This window comes from Mesocricetus auratus, unplaced genomic scaffold (assembly GCF_017639785.1).
Source record: "Mesocricetus auratus isolate SY011 unplaced genomic scaffold, BCM_Maur_2.0 Super-Scaffold_4256, whole genome shotgun sequence".
NCBI classification, from domain to species: Eukaryota; Metazoa; Chordata; class Mammalia; order Rodentia; family Cricetidae; genus Mesocricetus; species Mesocricetus auratus.
The window spans coordinates 4,100,097-4,122,549 of NW_024429182.1; the positions used below are offsets into that span (position 1 = coordinate 4,100,097).

At 48.3% G+C, this 22,453-nt stretch overlaps 1 protein-coding gene across 1 annotated transcript in view; it reads left to right on the top strand.

Annotated features, from left to right (window-relative positions):
- Positions 1–215: 215 nt before the first annotated feature.
- Ablim1 (actin binding LIM protein 1) overlaps positions 216–22,453 on the top strand; it is a 144,365-nt gene continuing 122,127 nt past the window's right edge. The window contains 2 exon segments of the mRNA XM_040742308.1: positions 216–236; positions 11,321–11,455. The gene's annotated coding sequence lies outside the window, so the exon portion shown is untranslated.

A 22,453-nucleotide genomic window follows, 5' to 3' on the forward strand; every position in this document is an offset into this window, starting at 1 on the left:
TTGCAAGGTGACGGGTGTGGATTAAGTGTGTTTGCCTTTGCTTCGGAGGCCACACCCTGCAGTGTTATGTCACACTGAAAGCTTGAACAGGCTGAACTTCAGGTCTGGGAGGAGCCTGGAGTGGAGAGCAGTTTTGGAAACTGCAGTTTGCCTGACGCTGCAGTTGGCACCTGTGAACGCGGGGCTGATGCTTCTGTCTCCCTGTGTGGGTGTAGACTCTAGAGGCGCCCAGGAGGGTGAGTTTGGATGTCTGCTCCTAGAGAAGGAGAGGGAGAGCCTTTTAGGGAAAGGGTCCAAGAGCCTGTCCTACAGCCTACAAACATGAGCCTCTCTCTGTTGTCTGCTGGCAATGTGACCTTGGGACAGTGGCCCACAGGTGAATGTTTAACTCAGCTTTCCAATGGACACAAAGGAAGACAGCGGCTTGTAAGATGTGTCAATTTCTATGGTGCAGATACCGCCACCTTAGCAACCTTTAAGCTACCAAGTAAGGCCAGGGGCTACACAGCTAGCTGTCCCAGAGTCCCTGCTGCTGGAGTAAATCGTAACCTCTGAAAGCTGTTTCCCTATCTGAGTGACAGGGCTATTGAAGCATAGGTAGATGTGAATTTTGGCCACTCCTTACAGAGTGTAACTTGCTGTACAGACACTGACCATACCACAAGGTGTGCGTTAGCTGGTTATGACTCCAGTGACATATAAGAAGCAGTCAGAAAGCTAAAACAAATACAGGTGGGGTCTCGCTGTGTTTCGTTCTGTGCACGGACATCTCAATCCCTACTTTAGAACTTTGTGTTTTGTTGTTTAACCCCTCTAAGGGATCTGCATTTGGAACTAAGGGGTGGGAGGCCATGGTGGAATTCTCCACCCTGACCCTCCTCCCTCTTGACTCAGATTCCCACAGATGGCTCAAATGGCATGGAAGTCCCTTCCCGTCTCACAATCAGGATGGCCCTGGCTCTCTCCCAGTCCATTAAGGTGTGGTTATCTGCCAGGAGGCTGTGACTTGATCCAGGCCCAGGAGGAATTTGTGGTGCAGAGACCATTTGAGGTCCCCAGGTGGCCTTGAAAGTTCTAAAAACCTCCAGGAGGGGTTTCTGTCATATTTCAGGCCTTCCTGCCTCTTGTAGGCTCCTGGCGTCCTTTGTGACTTTGAGCTGCACAGGCTTTGGTGTCCCCAGAAGGAAACAATCTTTACATAGTCTCTCCCGCCACCCCGGGGTCTGCTGCTGACTCCTCTGTGAGGTACCTGACAGGGAAGGGAAGGGCTAGGGACAGGTCCCTCAGTTTCCAGAGCACAGTCACGTTCTGATCTCTGCCAGAGACTCTCGGGACTTATCCGTCCTGACTGTACAGAAAGGTGACATCCCAGCAGCCTGAGAGAGGGCAAGGGAGGGTCACGGCAGTCACGGTGTGTCCGGGAAGTCACTTGGAAGGCCCCAGTGATGTCAGACCCTTTCTGAGCCCCGCCTTCATGCACCGAAGGCCAGTGGAGCACAGAGAACACACCCGTGACATGAGTCACCTGGGGAAACTGCCCAGGTGGGCGATGGCAATCTCCGCACCTCCTCACCTCGAGGGGAATCAGATTAACTGGGTTTGAGCCCCGGCCTGCTTCTGTCATTGGGAGACCAGCAGAGGAGTGAGCAGGCTTGCTACAGAAGGGACGAGTCGAGGGTGGGGACACCTTCCTAGCAGAGAGCCACAGGTAGAGAAGAACCCAGCCCACCTGCAGGACTGCACTGAGTGATAACCCTGATTACGGGACTCACGAGGCCTCAGCCAACTAGGTGTGGAGGCCAGTTCAAGAGAAGGCTCATTCTGGACCACTAATGACAGGGTATCCTCGCCTGTAGCCTCTAGTAACTGCCGCTTGCCGCAGCAGGAAGCGAGCCTGCCGAGTAAACTGCAAATTAAGCGCCCTGTGCGTTTATTAAATGCTTGCATTTCTAATTTCCTGTGCTGCTCTTGCACAAAGAAAGGGAGGTGGGAGAGATCTCTAGGATGCCTGCTTAGAAGGTGGCAGAAGCAGGGAAACCGCCAGCTGTCTAGGTAATGAACCCACGGCTCCAACACAGACTCCCGAGGGAAGAGGAGTCCTGTCTTTAAGCAGAACCAGTGCGTGTGTATGCATGTATGCATGCGTGTGTGTGTGTGTGTGTGTGTGTGTGTGTGTGTGTGTGTGTGTGTGTGTGGTTCTATCATGCCCCCCTCCTTGTTCCCTTGAAACAGAGTCTCTCATGGAGTCTGAGGAGTCACTGTTTTTGCTAGACTGCCCGGGAAGCTCTAGTGATCTCTGCTCCCTGTGGCACTTGGATTACAGGTACAAGCATGGCCGTGCCAGGCTCTTAGTGTGGATGCTGGGGATGTGAACTCAGGTCCTTGTCCTTGTGCAGCTAGGACCCTTACCCACTGAGCCATCCCCCCAATTCCTAGAGTCGTCCTCAGCATCCAAAGTCCCCTCTTGTGGTTGCAATCCAGGCAAGCTCAACCTAAGACAGACTCGAATCGTGGCCTCTGCTGGGGCTTCGGGGCTGTCCTCGAGTGGCTTTGGGGTGTCCTAGGGTGGCTTTGGAGTGTCCTCGGTGTCTTCGGGGGTGTCCTTGGGTGGCTTCAGGGGTGTCCTCAGGTGGCTTCCAGGTGTCCTCGGTGACCTGAGGATATCCTCGGTGGCTTTGGGTGTCCTTGGTGACCTCAGGGTATCCTCGGTTGCTTTGGGGTGCCCTTGGGTGTCTTCGGGTGGCTTTGGGGGGTGTGCTTGGTGACAGGTAGCTCCTCCTTGCTGCATCGCCTTCACTGACTGTTCTTCCCACAGGGGTGATGGGGCAGGTCTTGTGTTTGAAGAGCTCTCCACCACCGCTTGCCAGTGGGCAGTCTTTCCGGTGCAGCGGGGTGCTCACCTCTTCTGAGCTGGCTCAGTTTCCTTCTCTGCTGGATACGATGTTCCTGTGGAAGTCCCAGCCCTCCCATGGTTCCCAAGGGTGCCCTTGAACAAGATATGTGATCCTGAACAAGATGTTCAACTCTTCTTGTCCGGGTTTCCTTCCCTGCAAAACAAGAATAGGGAGCAGTATCCCATAAGGCACCTGTGGAGAAGGGCTGTCTGTGATTGACATTCCAGGACAGTACGGTGCTTGGAACATAGTATGTGTTCAGTAGATGTCACCTGTCATAGTGATTTATGAGTGATTTATGTGTGTGTGTGTGTTCATGTATGGGGGGTGCGTGGGTATGCAAATGTGTGAAGGTCAAAGGGCATCCTCAGTTGTCATATATTCCTTGGGCACCCTAGTCCAAGACTTCTCAGCATCAACACTCGGCGGAAGGTGTTTTATTTTAGAAATCTCAGTGGTTGGTGTTACTGACATCTCTGAAGCCACAGAGAGCCTTGAACTTGATACATTGTGACCCCGAGAGCTGCTGGAGCTTTTTCTGTAGTTGTTTTGTTTTTGTTCTAAGTTTTACTTAAAAAAAAAGAAAACATTTTTAGAAAACAGAAATTGAGATATAATGTAGCAAGCACCACATCTGCCATACAGGTTTCCCTCTTTATTAATATGTAAGTATGATTTCATTTGTTATAATAGGCCAGACAGTATTCCTAATGTCCTTCCTCAGTGTATTTAATTTTAATTGGTTTGCAATTATAATTACATCACATCCCCCCCTTCTTTCCCTCCCTCTAATCCCTGTCTTGCACTCCCTCCCCTGTCTAATTCATGGTCTGTTTTCCTTTGTCGTTGTTGATTTTATACAAACATGTAAATACAGCCTGCTCAGGCCACTTAGCCTTATTTGTGAGTAGATGAGTTTAGGGCTGACCACGTAGTGTTGGATAACCAATCAGAGTGCTCATGCCTGGGGAAGCCTGTCCCTCCCTGTCAGCATAGCTCAGTTACCTGCAGTTCTTTGTCTAGGGGCGGGGCGCCATGGAGTTCCCTCCTCCGTGTCCATATGCCTGTAGGTGTTCTTGTTTAGCCGCCGTGGTGCGGTATGGTGGGAAAAGCTTTCCTGTCACCTTTAGGACATGGTCTCCCAGTTTCGGGTCCTCTGGCTCTTACATTCTTTCCATGCCCTCTTCTGCAGTGTTCCCTGAGCCTTGGTTCAGAGGTCATGCTCTAGGGGTGTCAGCTGGGGCTGGGCTCCCCACAATCAGTCGTTCCCTGCATTTTGGCCAGCGGTGACATTTCTGCGATGGTCTTCATCTGTGGCAAAGAGAAGTTTCTTGGATGGGGGGGATGAGAGTGACCCTTATCAGTATCAAGATCCCATCAGAGCATTGCATTATATTTAGCTGTCGTGGCCTTGGGTTACTCTTGGTTGTGGTGGTTTCACAGACTCTTAATTTTTAATGACATTGATTATTTTGAAGAACGCTGGATAGCTCTCTCTCTCTCTCGTGATTTCTCTCGCGGTGTGAGTGAGATTATGGTGAGCCTGTTTTGGAAAGAGCACAGCGGCGGTGAGTTTCCATCCCATCGTGTCAGAGGTCCACTCCAGCACCACGACCTGCCGCTGTACTCGCCGACCGCGGTCCTGCCTGAGGCAGTGACTCTTAGATCTCCCCATTGCACGGCTCTTCCCCTCCTCTCCCTTTCCACACTGTTCCCCGCAGGAGGAAAGAGCAACTCACCCGCGGTTAAGGAGTGGGAGCAGTGTTCTGCCTCTCAGAACAGACAGCTCTCGTGGGTCCCTTTGGGAAAGACCGAAGAGATCTATGCACAGGAAGCTTCCGGCAGCCCGAGAAAGCGGTGGAGGGCCTGGGCCTGATTGGCAGCAGAGGATGAGAAATTGAGAGAGCACAGGGTTTAGTGGGAGACAGAGGAAGTGGCATCAGCATTTGTACCTTGATTTATGGCTGACTGTATTTTCTGTCTATGTCACCCCGAGTGACTCATCTTGTCCGGTGTCTTCCTTTGCCTCTTGGTAAAAGTGGGTTGTTGGATCCTGCTTTTTCTTTCCCAAAAGCTCTGGGAGTGAGATGAGTTAAGACAGGTGTGAGGACTTTAGAGCCATCAAGTGCGGTGTCATATCAAAGACTGGGGAGGACGGGGACCTGGGCGTTTCCGAACATCTCGGATGACCGGGAGCACCTGAGTGCTCATCTGTGTGTCAAGTGAACATCTCAGGCGACCGGGAGCATGGGCACACCTGAGTGCTCCTCGTGTGTCTCACCAAGGACCCGGATCTTTCCTGCTCTGGAATTTCCATTTCACACTCTCTTCCACAGTTTTGTGTCTGGCAAAATGAGCAGGGTTCTGGATTTGATTGGAGGGTGAGATGGTCTCTCTGACGGGCTCTGCGTAAGGACACCAGAGGTTGCTGGACTCTCCTCCGTGCCTTGCATCCTTGTCTCATTCCCTGCCCTGGAGTTTCGGAGGCGTGGCCAGGACACTTTATTTACTGAGAAAGTGAACCCACAGCCCCTTGGGTAGAGCCCACTGTGGGTAGAGTTGTCAGAGGGGTCCAAGCCCTCCCCAAACTCGATACTATGCCCTGGAGAGAGTGGCATCTCAGACACAGATTCCCTGGTGTGGTTACTAACTGAGTTTCAGGGGTTCCCTGCACTTCTCTGATTTGCCAATAAGATGAACAAGCCGTGGAAAATCATCATGGCTTTTCACACACGCACACATGTGAGCACACACACACACATACACACACACACCTCTCACACCCCTTCAGATCTCCCCATCCCCCTTCAGCTCTCCCCACCCCTCATTCCAGGATAAATCATTGACCACCAGGAACAATCTGAAGAGCTGGGGAGCCTAGGACACAGGGCACATCAGCAGGTAACCGGAATGTGAGCTCTTTGCTCCTCCCTTCCCCATCAGCAGAAGAAGCAGAGACCACCAGGCTCCGATAGAATCGTCAGAGTGAACATGAGCAAGAGTCGGGAGCAGACTGAGTGAGGGCAGCCCTGAGGGACACTGCGACATTACAGTACACAGCATGCACTGCCATTCCCTTGGTGATAACCAAACCTCCAAAGACTGCTGGATAAAAAGGAACTCTTTGTTCACCTTATAAAAGCAGGGGAGTTCTTTTGTCTACACTGATTTAATCAGGACAAAATACACAATGATTGTGTCCTGTTCTCTTGATAGGAAATCCCATTTCTTCCCCAGTGAGTGATTCTGGGATGTGTGTGTGTGTGTGTATGTGTGTGTGTGTGTGTATATGCACACGTGGGAAGGTCAGAGGACATGTGTGTGTATGTGCACATGTGTGTGTGTTTGCATACACACGTGAGCTTAGGCTACCAGATGAAGGAAAAGCAGGTAGCTGTTCTCTGGTCTGCCTATCTCTGGTTGAAGGTGAAAGTCCTCTCCAGCCTCCAGGTGTGATACATCTTTCTAAAGGGAAAGGCGTGCAGAATGCAGGTGTTGGTCTCTGCAGCTGCCAACAGTTGAGCTGACCCTCTTATTCACATACACGGAAAAGCCAAGACTGGCAGATACCGTCCTTGTCTCATCCTGAGTCGGCCTGGCTGGCTTGCTCAGCAGCGTGAAGTTGAAAGACAGGAGAAGTCTCAGGGTTTCTTAGGCAGAAACTCACTCTCTGCTTGAGGGATGTCCTGTGTTGTCACATTGTTTCTGGAGAGGACGGGTCCTCCTGGTTCTCGTGGTACACACATGTAAGATATGCTGATGAGGGTGGTCTTGAGAGGTGTGCTGTAAACCCTAATTTTTTTCAGCAGGCCTACTCTATGATAAGAATGCTAGCATTCAGGGCACGTTGGCTCAGTGGTTAAGGTCCACACATGTCTTTCAGAGGACCTGAGTTTGGGTTCCCAGGACCTACAGGGGCATCCCACAAACAGCTGGATCTCCAAATCTGGGGGATCTATTTCTCTTCTGGCCTCCATGGACACTGTGCTCATGTTCACAAACCCACATGCATACACACACAACTAAAAATAAAAGTAAAGACACTCTTCAGGAAAGAATACTGAAGTTCCCCCATCTGCAGTATGTGTCAGAATTGCCTGAGAGGTTTCCTAAAAAGAGATTCTTGATCCCTACTCCTGGGCAATGTTGGGGGTGGGGGAGACCTGCATTTTTAAAAATCATTTTATTTCATTTATTAGTTTGTTGAGATGAAGAGTCACCGTGTTGTTCAAGTTAGCCTCGCAACTCCTGATCTCCCTGCGTCAGCCTTTCTTGGACTGGATTCAAGGCATGTGACACCATGCCTGGTTATTATTTTTTTGACCAACACGTAGTAATTGTATATACTTACAGAGCACAGTGTAATGTTTTAATACTACTGGTGTGTGTTGTGTGATCCGATTGTGGTATTTGGTTTATCCATCACCTAGGACACTTACCCTTCCTTTGCATTGGGGGCCTGTCATAACACTCAGTTGTCAACCATAGCTATTCTGACGTGCTGCAACACACTGGAAGCCATTCCTCATAACGTGTTGTCTTCCCGCCTGGGTCCCGTAGCCACTAGCCCCCAAATAGCACACAGGATGCTATATTAATTATAAAGCTGCTGGCTGTTTGCTTGGTCTCTTATTGGCTAGCTCTGGCTTAATTATTAATCCATAGCTGCTAATCTAAATATTTTCCATGCGGTCTTCTCTTGCCAGAGAACAGGGTCCCCCTGGACCTCTTACTCCTCTGGCATCCTACATCGTGACCGACTGTGCCTCACCTTCCCAGAATCCTCCTCGACACCTAGTCCCACCTATCTTGCTTCCCTATTGGCCAAGAGTGCGTTATTCAACAACCAATAAAATAAGCACATACACGGAAGGACTTCTCCCATCATCTCCTCAAGCCCGACAGCTCTCTGAGAGTGTTAACCACCCGACCTCCATCCCTCCCTCACCCACAGCATTCCCAGGCTCTGGTAACCATGGCAGCATTGTCCACCTCCAGGAGGTCAGCGCATATATTTGAGAACACACGACGTGCATCTTTCTGAGCCTGACTTTGATCCCTTGATGTAATGGCCTCCTGTTTCATTCATGTTGCTGTAAGAGAGCAGGTTTCTTTCTTTTTATGGATAAATAATACTGCATTGTGTAGATAGATATGCCATGTTTTCTTTATCCATTTCTCGGCCATTGGCATCGGTTCGTCAGCATGATTTCATTCCCTTTGGGTATCTATCTGTGTTCGGATTGTCGGTTGGAACAGCCATAGTATTTTCCACAACACTATACTAATTTACATTCTGACCAACTGTGTCTGGGAATTCTGCTTTTCCAGGAGACACACCCCCAGCATTTGTTATTTTTTTAAATCTTTTATATGATAGCCCTTAGGGACGAAATAACATTTGCCCTTCTAAATATATGTCACAGGAATTTCTTTTTTTTTAATTTAAATTTAAATTAGAAACAAGGTTGTTTCACATGTCAATCCCAGGTTCCTCTCTCCCTTTCCCTCCCCTCCTCCTGCGCCCTCCCACCAACCCCTCCAATATCCCCTCATTTCCCCAGGGAGGGTGAGGCCCTCCATGGGGGAGTCCATAGTCTGTCATTTCATCCAGGGCAGGGCCTAGACCCTCTCCCAAGAGTCCAGGGTGAGAGTGCATGTCTCATTGTTGGATGGGCACCCAAAGTCCATTTGTATACCAGGGATAAATACCAATCCTACTACCCAAGGCTCAATAGATTACCTAGGCCTCCTCACTGACACCCACATTCAGGGGGTCTTGATCAGTCCCATGATGGAATCATAGCCATCAGTCTGGGATTCAAGAGCTAACCCTTGTCAGGTCAGCTGTTTCTGGGGGTTAAACCAGCCCAGTCTTGACCCCTTTGCTCATCAGTCCTCCCTCTCTGTCACTGGGTTCCTTGAGTTCAGCTCAGTGTTTGGCTATCTCAGGGATTTCTAATTCCAGGGTTGCCCAATTACTTTGGTGATAACCAGGATCCTGGACCCACCTAGAGACACCCTTTCGACATATGCTGTCTGTGTTCTTTCTGAAAGCCAAACCCTAGATGTAGATTTTAGAATTGTGCATAAAAATGGCTAAGTAAATATCCTGCTTGTAACAATTTCCTGGCTTATCCTAATAGTCTGGGAGAAGCACAGTAGGTCTAAGAAGGGCCAAGGTGGGGGCCTTTGCTTTCACACTGGCTGCTACTTTGAGAGCTCCGCTCAGCACCTCTGAAGGCCAGCTCCGGTATCCATCAAATGGGGCCAGCATTGCTCATCCCACTGCCAGGCAAGGGTGGTGCAAATGGAATAAAATGACTGACAGACAAGAACCATGCCCAGGATTAGTGTAATACCCAGTGATGATAACTTTGCTGGGGAAAAAAAGAGTTAACTGGAGGAGTCAGCATCAGCATCCATCGGGAGCAGGCACTCTTGGGAGAGCGTTTGTTTGTTTGTTTGTTTTTTCTTAATGCCTGTGTGAATAGATTGTTGGCCTTGGCAGACATTGCTCTCAGAGATCTTGATGGCATGCATGCCCCTCCTGAATTCCTGTAGAAAATGTGAACTTGGTGGTAAACAGAGAGAAAGATCTTATCAGGTAGGCAAAGGAATGCAGGAGGCTTGCAATGCTGGGTCCCCGCCTCCCGGCGTTCTTGGGATCCAGGCAGAGATGCTAAGAATTTGGTCACATGTGTAGCTTGAAACCACACCTGCTCCTGATCAAAACCTCACAAGAAGAACCTTGTTCTTCAGAAACGGGGCCAGGAACTGGTTGTTTGTGCAGTCTTGCCAAAACTCTTCTAAGCAAAATGAGAAGGGGGGGCGGGGAGCTCTATACCGAGCAACACGCTGTTATACAGGCTGTGCTTGTCTGTGGCCATACCACCCTGAACACACCCATCTCAGAAGCTAAACAGGGTTGGGCCTGGTTAGCGCTTGGATAGGAGACCACCAGGGAAGACATGCCATGCTTTCATACATGTGGTATTATACACGGCTGGCTTCTCACTCCAGCGTCCTTCCTGCATTGGGTCTTAGTCTCACACGAGATGTCCAGGGAAGCTTTCCTACTTGACAAACATTTAAAAAAATGTTTTAAATTGTCACCGCTCTGTGTTGGTTGGTCAAGTGCAGATCCCCGGATGTGTGTCGCGTGGGTTCTAAGGCTCTTCAACCAGCTAAGGAAGCTGTTGGTGGCATTTGTTGACAGACAGTCTCTAGCCAAGTAACCTGCAAGAGAGACAAACCCTTGAGGCTGCTGAAACCCAGGTGCTGTCCCTCTGCAGTTAATTCAGGATCTGCGCGTGACCCTGAGGCCAGGAGAGCCAAGTTACCTTTCATTTTCTGAAAACTATGCTGTGGATCTATGTAGATGGACGTTTCTATCCTGCCCTGTCCCTCCGCCGTTTAGTCCCAAATAAACACACAGATTATAATTGTAAACTGTTTGGCCAATGGCTCAGGCTTCTTATTGACTAGCTCTCTCTTAATTATTAACCCATTTCTATTATTCTGTGTATCTCCATGTGGTCTTGGCTTACCAGTCATGTCTGGATGACTTGCTTTCTCTATCCCTGTTTGGATTTTCTGCCTGGCTACCTCCTGTCTGACCACTGGCCACAAGAGCTTTATTCATCAACCAGTAAGAGAAACCCATATCCTCAGCACACAGAGGGACATCCCCCATCAGATCTAGGGATATAATATCTGTGAGTTCCCTCATATGCACTCAACTGGTCCAGTCCCATTTGCCTTATGGGCAGGGACTCAAGACAGGTGCAGGAGGACCCAGGCTTTGCAGGTTGCTATTTTTTTTTAACTTTTTGCTCGTAATGTATGTGAGGAACCGTGTACATGATGATAGTCTCGTGTAGGTTAGATGGGTCCCCAGGTTAAGATAGAAAATGCTCTCTGATGATGGCAGTGAGAAATGTCCCATACAACCCAAGTTGTTGTCAATGCATGAGCTGGGACACGAAATACAACTAGGAAAGAAGCCAAGCAGGCTGTAAAGAGACGATCCCCACTTCTAAGTAACCTTTGCTTTATGCCTGCTGGAATGTGCCAAATCAGCAAAAAAACAAAAACAAAACAAAAAAAAAGATGCCACAACTACTGACTGCAAAACACTGAGCGAAAGGGGATGGTGTTTGTACAGTCCGCAGCCCTGGAGAGGTTGAGGCAGAAGGCAGAAGGCAGCACGTGTGTCCCCAGTGGGGACTGTTAAGGCTGCCACTGACCCCAGCAGCTGTGGGTCCAAGATCATGGGGGCGGGGTGGGTGTGTCCACCCCATGCCCATTGAGCGGGCCTGTAGCTCACTCACCGCTGCAAGCTGGGGACGGTCACACATTCTTGCAAAGGCGCTTTTCTAGGAATGCTTCCTTTTTCACCTAAGTCTTTTACTGTTTCTTTCCAGTGGCCCACCCCCAGGAACCCCACCACTCGTCAGAGAAGCCCGCCATTCACTGCCATAAATGCGGGGAGCCGTGCAAGGGGGAGGTCCTTCGGGTCCAGACCAAGCATTTCCACATCAAATGTTTCACCTGCAAAGGTACGGTACCTCCAGCATCCTGCTCAGTGTCATGTAGCCATCATTTCCCTCTGAGTGCCACCCCAGACCCCTGGGGGATACCTGAGCATCCTGCTTAGTGGCCTGTAGCCATCAGTACCCTCTGAACACCACCCCACACCCCTGGGGGATACCTGAGCATCTTGCTCAGTGGTTGTATAGCTATCAGAATGGTCCTCTAAATGTCACCCAGACCCCTGGGTGATACCTGGGCATTTTGTCAGTGGTGTGTAGCTATCAGAACACTCTGAATGCCACTCAGACCCTGGGTCATACCTGAGCATCTTGATCAGTGGTGTATAGCTATCAGAATGGTCCTCTGAATGTCACCCAGACCCCTGGGTGATACCTGGGCATTTTGTCAGTGGTGTGTAGCTATCAGAACACTCTGAATGCCACTCAGACCCTAGGTGATACCTGGGCATTTTGTCAGTGGCGTATAGCTATCAGAACACTCTGAATGCCACTCAGACCTTGGGTGATACCTGGGCATCCTGGTGAGTGGTGTGTAGTCATCAAAACCCTCTGAATGCCACCCTAGACCCTTGGGTGATACCTGAATGCTTTAAAAAGGTCCTTAACTCTAGTTTAGAAATAGATTAGACTTCTGGGATACCAGACCCTCTGAAGACAAAGTCCCTGAGGCATTCATTAAGGTCCTAATCCTGATTGCTGGGCAGAGCGTGGGGAGTGGGGGGTGGGGTGGGGGGAAGCTTTATAGAAATACAATGAAGTTTTTGAGATTTTGGTATTCCCCCCCCATAAAACAAGAGATTCCTAGTACAGTAACTTTGCTATCCATTGTTTACGGAAGCACTGGAAAACTTTTACTGTGAGATGCCCAGGGCTAGAGGGATGGCTCAGTGGTTAGGGGCACTTGATGTTCTTGCAGAGGACCCCAGCCAGTCAGTTCCCAGAACCCACACAGTGGCTCTAACAGACATCTGTAGCTCCAGTTCCATAGGGTCTGGCGCTCACTATTGGCCTCAGTGAACACATCATGTATGTGCTTCGTATATACACATGTAGACAAACATTCATACACATAAAATTGAAAAGACACAAAAACCCTTTTAGATAAGAGATTGGATGCTAAGTCACTGTGTGTGTGTGTGTGTGTGTGTGTGTGTGTACTCACCATGTCAAGATGTGAACATTTAGCGTCCACACAGAAAAGCAACTCCCATCCACGTGATAGCAACTTAACATCATTGTCCATGAAGCTGTGTCCTGTAGCTCACACAGGCTGGCTCAGTTAGTCCGAGTCCTCTGAAATGCCATAACGGTGTACTTCGTGGAAAGGGGAAGGAGAGTGCTTGGTGTGTGATTTGGAAAACAGGTCGCCGGAGTTCCGAAAGTGTCTGGGTGCTTGGGATGTGTGTGTCAGCAATGTGGGGGCAGGGAAACAGGAGCCCCTGAGGCAAGGGGTCGCTTCCTGTCTTCTCTTTGCACCTGCCTGGTGCTTGACTCCTCATTCCTGGACACCAGGCTTCCCTATAGGCACCCTAGGTGTGAACTCTGCTCTACTACCTAAGCTACCTGTCCATACAACTAAATTTATTTAAAAGAAGTGTTCTAATGCACACATCATACACAGCAGTTATTTGGTCCTTATTTTTAAAAAAGCTTCTGGAGTAAGTATGGCCAGCTGGAGTTTATATATGACCCATGTGATTCCCCACACCTGTACCATAGACATGTCACATGTCAGTAAGCAATGTGGTCTCAGGCAAGTTACACGCCTCTCTGCGGCCCAGCACCCAATCTATAAAGTAATCGTACTGGACCGTGGGCTATCACATCACCTCAGATCTGAAGCTTGCATGTGCTATATTCGGGAAACCATAAATGCATATGATGCAGATCCTAGAGGAACTAGACTAACTTCATACACAGCATGCCTGAGAAACTGGTTTCCGGTTCCAGTCAATTTGGATAACTTGGAGTCAGCATTTTATTTTTGTACCTTGTACTCATGAATTTCCCGAGACATGGTCTCAAGAAATAGATGACATATAAATACAACATGTAAATGACTGCAGCCATGCATGTGTCTGGTATTTCTAGTGAACTTGGATCGTGTTGACCTCAGACCTGGGTGGTCGCTGCCCCGTACTTGGAGGGATTCAAAGACATAGTCCCCCATACGCCGATGAGTCATTTTTTCTAGTTTAAATCCAATGACTGAGAATAGCTTCTTCACGTTGGAAAATTGTACCTTGTTTCATGCTGTAAATGTGTTCCTGAAGCATTGATTTTTTTTTCCCTTAGACTGAGTTCTATTTTTAGAGCATGTGCTGTTTCTCAGGAATTACTTGGCAATTTAACGAAAAGTTGCTAAAGCAAAGAAAGTCCTCTATTCCTGTCAGTTTGTGTCTTCTCGCACTTAGTCTGTCAGAGTATGCTGTCTTGTGTCCCAACCCTCTGAAGGTGGTCCCTGAAGGGGACCTGTGGCATTCCCAACCACTCTAGAGATGCGTCCATCAGTCCTCAAAGCTGTATGTGCAACTCAGAATACTCTGATACGTTAGAAAGGTGGCAAGGGACAGGTACACTTTGTTTTCATAATATATTTCATTTAGCTTTCTGTATCAAAATAATATTTTGATTAACTTACCATTATTGAGGTATCTGGCTTCTTTTCACTCTAGCTTAACACACACCAATTTGGACTCCTCCTGTTGTGAGCGCCCAAAGGCCACCTGTAGGTGGTGGCCACAATTGCACAATTCCACAGATTCCCGGATGTAGAGAGAAGCCTTCTTCTTGTCAGTTGCTTGGTTTTTCCCCACCAGTCACCTGGGCTCTGCCGCGTTGTGGTCCCCAAATAACACACAAGACGCTGTATTAATTATGAAGCTGTTGGCCTTGCTTGTTTCTTAGTGGCTATCTCTGACTTAAGTATTTATCCCATAATTGTTAATCTAAGTATCTCTCTTACCGGAGAAAAGTTTCCGGGCTTCTTACCCCTATGGTGGGTTACATTGTGACTCCCGTGTTTCTCCTACCCAGAGTCCTCCTGGACTCCTAGTCCCACCTATCTTGCTTCCCTATTGGCCAACAGTGCTTTATTGACATATACACAGGACTTCCCATCACCCGGAAGCTTTCACTCTTGTGAACTCTCGCTCCAAATTCTTTCTGGTGTCAGATTCTTAGACTTCCTGCAGAAGGGCTAAGTGTTGCTGCGGCCCCCAGTGGCCGCCATTCTCCCTCTATTTCCCAACCACCACCGGCCCCAGGCAGCTGGGGATTTTGTTGTTGCTTGTTTGTGTTTAGCGGATTTTCCTGGGTATCTGCCGCATGGAGACAGGTTGTAGTGTGAAACGGTGTGGATCAGGTGACAGACAGCTGCCATCAGGCTGTCTTCAGCTCAGCAAGCTTCCCATTGATCAGGGCCTGGCTTCTACCTCTCCATCCGTTCCTTCCTTCTCTACTTTCCTTTTCCTGAATCTTTAAAAAGGTATTTTATGTTTATGGGCGCCTTGCCTGCATGTGAGCCTGTGTACCACATGCACGCGGTACCCACACAGGCCAGGAGAGGGCGCTGAATCCCAGGAACTGGAGTTTCAGACTGTGTGAGCCATGGCATGGGTACCGATTGAACCCAGGTCCTCTGGGAGAGGAACCAGTGCCTTCATTGAGTCATTTCTCCTGTGTCCCTTCCTTCCTTCCTCTCTCCCTCCCTCCTTCCTTCCTTCCTTTTTCTTTTTTTCAGTTAAAAGATGGCACTTTCAGAGCAGTTTCAGACTTACAGATATTCTTTATAAAGCATCTTTACCAGCAGGGCCATTTTTTTTCCACCCGCCACCTTTCAGTAGGACTTCTTAGCTCTCCATGGAGGCGTGCCTACAACCAGTGAGATCAGGATGAAGGGTCTGCTGGTGGCAGCAGCACCCACCCGGGGAGTCCCAGCATCCACCTGGGGAGTACCGTCTCCCCTGATGCCCTTGATTGCAGTGGGGTCACTACACACCAGTTTCGTGCTTTCCTGGTTACGGCTGAAACCCAGCTGTGCTGTTCAGGTAACCAGTGGGCCAGGTCCTGGGATTGGAAGATTCTGGAGCACATGCCGAAGCCGGCTCGGCGCTGACCCTGAGCTCTCCCTGCCTTGCTCTTCCCTCCTGCCACCCGGCTGTCCCCACACAGGCTCACACTCTGCCCACACAGCTTTATTTCCTGAGGGTTGTTTTCTGCGATCAGAAAGTCTAAGATCCCTGTGACAGAGAAGAGAAAAGATGAACGTTTTTTGCTTTAAAATGAATGGCCTTGAGAGAAGGGAGAAAGGACATGGACCTGGGAGCCAGGCGGGTGATAGCCTGAGAGAGGGCGGCTTCTGGAAGGCAGACAGCACAGAGGGAGGAGCTAAGATTTCAAGCAGGGTCCCTAGAGTTATTTGGAAACAGATTTTTGGCTCAAGGGGTCTCTTAGTCCTCAGGATAGCCTACGATATCTAGGTTTTTTTTTTTCTTAATGCTTTGTAATTTTCTGGTATCAAAAAAAAAATAAATCTAGGGTATTAACCCTAAAAAACATCCAAAAGAAACAATACTCATTATGATGCCCTGAAGGTGTTTGGGAGGGGGGTTCCGAGCCTCCTGGAGGGCATAGAATATAACTTCACAGTAGCAATGGGGGGGCATGGAAACTGTTTCATGGAATGAACAGGGAGTCAAGGGGGGCTTTGAGGCTTACCCCACACCACAGGACACGTTACGGAATGAAGGAAAACGACTCTTTTGCAGAGTGACTGTTGGCAGGTAACAAAAAGGAAGGGGGGTTAGGGAGGTTGCCCTGTGCTGAAGCCCGACTAGGATGGCCCAGAACACTTCCTATCTCATAGCTCCTCTCACTGATTTTTCGGAACTAACCTTATCTTACTCATCTGGTAGACAGTGAGCCCCTCGCAGGCGGATTGCTTTCTGTGTGGTCACCTCTGATACCCAGCACTGGGGTCACACAGCTCGTTAGAGAACGGTCAAGAACGGCGCAGTTCTTCGGAGCTTGTCTATCCGTAAATGCTGCTGCGAGCGGCACAGCCTGTCAGCAGGGTTTGTCAAATGCTCGCTGTGATGCAAGCCCTCTAATGGAGTCTGGGCCTAAACGGCACACGGGCTTCTGTCCCCGTTCACAGAGCCACCTCCAGCCGCGCAGAGGCGGCCAGTGCAGGAACTCAGGCTGGCGCATGCGCCTGCGCGGTCCTTCCCTTAGACCTTCTCCTGTGCTCGAGTGGGTACCGGTTTAGGGCCATTTTGTAGCTCAGTGGAAAACTGGTAAAGCTCTAGAAAGAGGGAGGCGGTTTCTTATAAACCCCCAACCCCTGCCAAGAGCTGAGCCCGGGCTTTTAATACCAAGCTGGGAGAGTCCTAGGCACCCAGGTACAGACCAGGAGGCAGGAAGAACCAGGGTGCACAGGGACAATGAAGACGTACGCTTGGGCTCCCTTCTTACTGCGAGCAAGAAGCCGGATTCATGCCATATTCCTCTGGGAAAGCAGAGGCCAGATGCAACTGTGTTATTTTATCAAATAAATGTAATGCAAATCTTTTAAAATATTCGGTTTTAAGTTCCAAACTGGAGTAAGATGAGTGTTCATAATTTCTATGAAATATACTGTTCATACACTCCAAATGAATGAATGAAATGTTTATAGTTAAGTGTTATACTAATTATAGATCATTATTCCTAAATTATTACACCAAGAGACTAAGACTTGATTGTGGCTAATGTTTGGGAGTGGGGGAAAGAAGTTTGTTTGATTTTACTTCCCAGCATGGCATTTCTTACACAGTGAGAAAACTATTATCCTTAAGTTATTTATTCATTATTATTATTATTATTATTATTTAGTTCATCTAATGGCATGACACAAAAGTTCTTTGTAACGTTTTAAGTCCTCAGGAGCGGTATCGCCATTCAAATTTAATTATACTGTTTACTATTTCTTTTAAATATCTCAGTATTTTTCCTTACATTGTAGGGAAGTGATGCTGGCATTTGATTTATTGCACTGCTATAGGCTCGCCTTTTCAAATAAATATAATTATTAAGGAGTGTGCTGACTTTAGAAGACGCTGTGGGACTGGGGTTGTAGCTTAGTTGGTAGGGGGCATGCCCAGCATTTGCAAAGCCCTGGGTCATTCCCAAGTAATTTATAAATGCATCATCGTGGCGCTGGTCCTGTAATCCCTCAGAATTATACTCAGGAAGCAGAGGCAGGAGGATCAGAAGTTCAAGGTCACCCTCAGCTATGTGGTGACTTTGAAGCTAGCCTGGACTACGCCTGAGCATCACTGGACAAGTTTGGAAGCATGGATCCTGGCATCCTGGTGGGACTCCTCTCTGAAAAGATGAGGGAAGCAGTTGTGGTGATGGTTTTGGGAGTCCACCGGATCACCTTGAAACTATGACATTATAAATGCCATCAAGCATTTTAACTGCTATTGTGATTTTACTTTGCTGGCTGGACCTGGGGTATTTTTCTCCCCTTATTTTGTTCACTGCAAGGATTTTAGATTTTGTTCTTATTTTTTTATTATTGTGTATGTCTGTATGAGCATATGGCACATGTATGTTGGTGCCATGGAGACCGGAAGAGAGCCTCGGGGCTCCTGGGGGGCCAACCCTCTATGCTCAAAGCAAGGATTTCGATTATGTATAGTGAAACATTTTATACCAAATGAGAAAAAAAAAAAACGAACAATCTGCCAAGACCTCAGAACTTTTTGTCCACATTTAAGTACAAAAAGAAGGACTTGATGTGGACTTGATCCTAAGTGATCAAGTGGCATTTAGATAATCTTCGATGTCCCGAATATTATTGCCTTCAGCCTTTCCCTTTGAGAGTCACTGTTGGCCGCGAAAACCAGAAAAGGGTGTTTATGATGAATCTAGGCTCTGCAGGTAGTTTTCTGTTGTGCCTGGAAGTTTCTAGAACCTGGTTAATGGATATTACAAGCAGCTGAACCTTCAGAGAGGATCTGGGAGAACCCATCAAAGTTGTGCATTAGGAGGTCCCCTGTGTCACACAGTCTGAAAGCTCCTGGAGATGGGTTTGACCCTAACTCCTCAGAGCATGGCTTCTTGTGTGACCCTCCCTGAGCACCCCTAGTTCTGGTAGACCAGTCGGCCTCTGGCCTTTTCCCGCAGCCTTGCTCATCAGCCCCTCTGCTGCTGTTGGTATTTCTAACCAGCTCCTGGAGTATGTGTCTTCACAGCAGGCCTTCCCGAGCCAAAAACTAGTAGTTTAAATCGGTAGAGTGGTAGAGGGGAGAAAATGAAAGTTCATGAAAAAAATAATAAAAAAACACATTTCAGTTGCTTAATAAGCATCATCATGGCCCTGGAAGCCTAGGAAATTTCCTAGCATTATTACTTCTCATGCTCATAACAGCCTCATGCAATCTAGAATTCAGGTCTGAGATGACCTGCCAAGGGGAGACGGGCACATGCTTGGTAACTAACACAGAGGCAGAAGAGGCCAGGGTGCCCAGATGTGCTCGTGATTTCTCACGGCATCAGAAGAAGCCAGGACCCAGAATTCCCTCCCACAGAGCTGCCCTAGGATTTCCCAGTCCCATTTGTGGTACAGGCTGCAAGGCTGTCTCAGCCAGAAAAGAGTCAGGCTGATCTTGGGTTGCACAGGTATAGTTTGTTGAGTGACATGCAGACCAAACCACAGTCCTTTAAGGTTGTGAGAACAATAGAGTCTCTGCAATTGGAGAGGAAAAATGAGCCTATGTGTGGTTTAGGACAAATGTGATTTCATCCTTGATGGAAAGTGCCATGCAAGTGGAGTTTTTCATCAGGGGACCACCGGCCAGCTCCCAAATAATCACACAGAGACTCAATATTAATTCTAAATGATTGGCTCATAGCTCAGGCTTGTTACTAGCCTGCTCTTACACCTTAAATTAACCTGTATTCATTATCTAAGTTCTACCACGTGGCTCATGGCTCCTTACCTCATTTTCTACACATCTGCTTCCCTTGCATCTGGCTGGCGACTCCCCGGACTCCGCCCTTCTTCTTCCCAGCATCCTCCTAGTCTGGCTCTCCTGTTCAATCCCTTCCTGCCTAGCTAAAGCCCAGTCAGCTCTTTATTAACCAATGAGGGTAATACATATGTGCAGTGTACAAAGATTGTTCCACAGCAGTGCTGGGTTTATCTTAGGTGGATATCAAAGAGCTAGGGACATCCGTGGCACCAGGGTCCAGCTGTAAAGATCCACACATCACAGCCGTTGCTGTGAGCTCCTGTTACCACACTGCAGCCACTGCTGTGAGCGGGCGTGTCACTCATACCTCCACTCATTGTCCCCTATAGTGGCTTGTCCACTTTTAGTGCATTGCCAGAAAATGATGCTGAAAAAAATCAGACGAGGGTTCCTCGGGGACATTTTACAGCTACTCGCTACGACTCCAGACGGCTGCAGTTCCAGGATTCATAATCAATCATTCATCTACCACAAGTTCAGGATGGAAAGTGATTAGCAGTGATGGGAGACCTTGGACTATTCGATCAGCATTTATGACTCCTGATCACAAATGGCAGCATTTGTTCATTCAACGAATGCTCTTAGACTGCTCAGACACCCAAAGATAAGTTCTACGTGACTAAGTGGCACATATTAGTTAGCACCTGTCCGTGCCTTCACAGGGGTGTTAATCAGAAATTCACTTGATCGTGCAGATACCACTTAACCATAGTGATGGGTAAATCCAAGGGACGATGGCGGGAGTTATATGAGAGACATATGCTCACAGCACTCAGGCTGTCTTGGGTTTCTTGTTGTGAAAATACCCTGACAAAAGCAACTTGGAGGAGAAAGGATTTATTTTGACTCAAATTTCAAGGCCCATCCAGTATGCTGGGGAGGTCATGGCAGCAGGAGTTTGAAGCTGTCGGTCATGTCATGTTCTCAATCTGGAAACAGAGTGATGGTTCTCTTTACATTAACATGGTCATGAGGCCTGGGCACAGGAGGTGAAAGGTTATGGTTTAAAGTGGAAGCCTTTGCGATACTGAGGGGTAGAGATGCGACAGGGGAGTAGAGCTGACCTGGAGTGGCCTGGGAATGGGCGTGAAAGCATGCCTCTGGGAAATTATCTTGATTGATAACCGATTGATTACCTTGATTGCATTTAAGTGAGATGGGAAAGACTCACCCATGGCGGGTGGCACCATTTCTTGGATCCTGGACTGTATATAATGGAAGAGAGAAGTGAGAAGCACTGCTTATTCATCCTTCTCTGGGAAGGAAACAGAGGCTTTGCATGTTTGTGGCAAGGGGAGGGACAGATGGTCAAGAAGTTTCCTCCATCACGGCCACCTCCACGGGGAAAAGTTTGAGCTGCCATGAAAAAGCAAAACAACAGCAAAAACACCAAAACGGAAGCTACAAAGAGCGGATTGGCCTTCCTTCCTTCCTTCCTTCCTTCCTTCCTTCCTTCCTTCCTTCCTTCCTTTCTTCCTTTCTTCCTTCCTACTTTTCTTTTTCACTAAAGATTGCTTCATTTTTGCATAAGAAGGCCTGGGAATATTGAAACTTGAGACCTTCACACCCTGGCAGTGTGAAACACAGTATCTCTCCTATCAGGCCACCTTTCTGGGCTACAGAGGGTTAAAGGACACTTACAGCAGTTACTCTTCTTGTTGTCATCACTGAGTGCCCCACAGAGAAGGGCTACAGGCCATCACAGCAAGGGGAAGGTGACAGGAACATGAGGCAGCCGCTTACGGCATCCATGGAAACCAGACGAGAAGCAGGGGCCCAAGCTATACAACCTCAGGGTCACGCCCTAGAAGCTCACTCTCTCCAGTGAGGCTGGACCTCCTCCAGGTTCCACAGTCTTACACAGCACCAGCAGCAGCTGACATCCGACCACAACAGTCCTACGAGGTGCCATAAGCCTGGGAAAACCGGGGGTCTGACAGGGAACAAGACCGTAATGCCTGTATCCAGGGCAGGAAGCAGGGCGGGTGCAGAGCTCAGTGGTCTGGGGATGTTGCTAAGGAAGGGACAAGAGGTGTCCACAAAGCGTGCATGTTCCAGCAAACTTAGTGAGCCTCCAGGACCAGAGAGAGGATGCATATTCAGTGTTGACAGGAGGCATGGAAGGCAGGGGTGTGACTACTGTTGTTAAAGACAACGATTTTTGGCACCGAGTTTCTAATAGGGATGAAGGAAACTGTAGCATTCTTACCCTTTAAAAGATGGTTTTTTTAGGACCTGTAAGATAGCTCAGTGGGTAAGGGAGCTTGCCACAAAGCATGAGAACCCAAGTTAGAGTCTCAGAACCCACATAGTGGAAGGAGAGAACCAACTCCTAAAAGATGAACTCTGACCTCCACACATGTGCGCTCTCTCTCTCTCTCTCTCTCTCTCTCTCTCTCTCTCTCTCTCTCTCTCTCTCTCTCTCTCACACACACACACACAATATAAATGTAATAAAAACTTCAAAGTAAAAGATGGCACCTTAACATTAATGATAATAGCTGTATTTCTTTTCAAAGGAACAGAGCTAGTTTTCTATGTTATTTTTAGTTATGTCATTTGAGATTTCGGAACACTGATTGTCTGTGGGAGATAGCGTATCCCGGGGTAGTGATGGCAGACACCCTCCCATAGAACGGCATTCCAGCAGACAATTGTCACTTGGTTATGGGTTAGAGGATGTGAAAAATGATATTTTGATAGCTTTTAAAAAATCTCCTGTTCATATATATAAAGGGCCTAGAGAAGTGACTCAGTGAGTAAGAGTCCTTGCTGCATAAATGTGGGGGCTGAGTTCAGACCCCAGCACCCTCAGAAAGGGCTAGATGTGACCACGTGTATTTGTGGCTGTGCTGACTAATATTTTGTCAACTTGACATAAGCTAGGGTCATTTGGGAAGAAGGACTCTTAACTGAGAAATATCTCTATAGACTGGTCCTATAGGCATGTCTGTGGGGTGTTGTCTCAACTAATGATGGACAT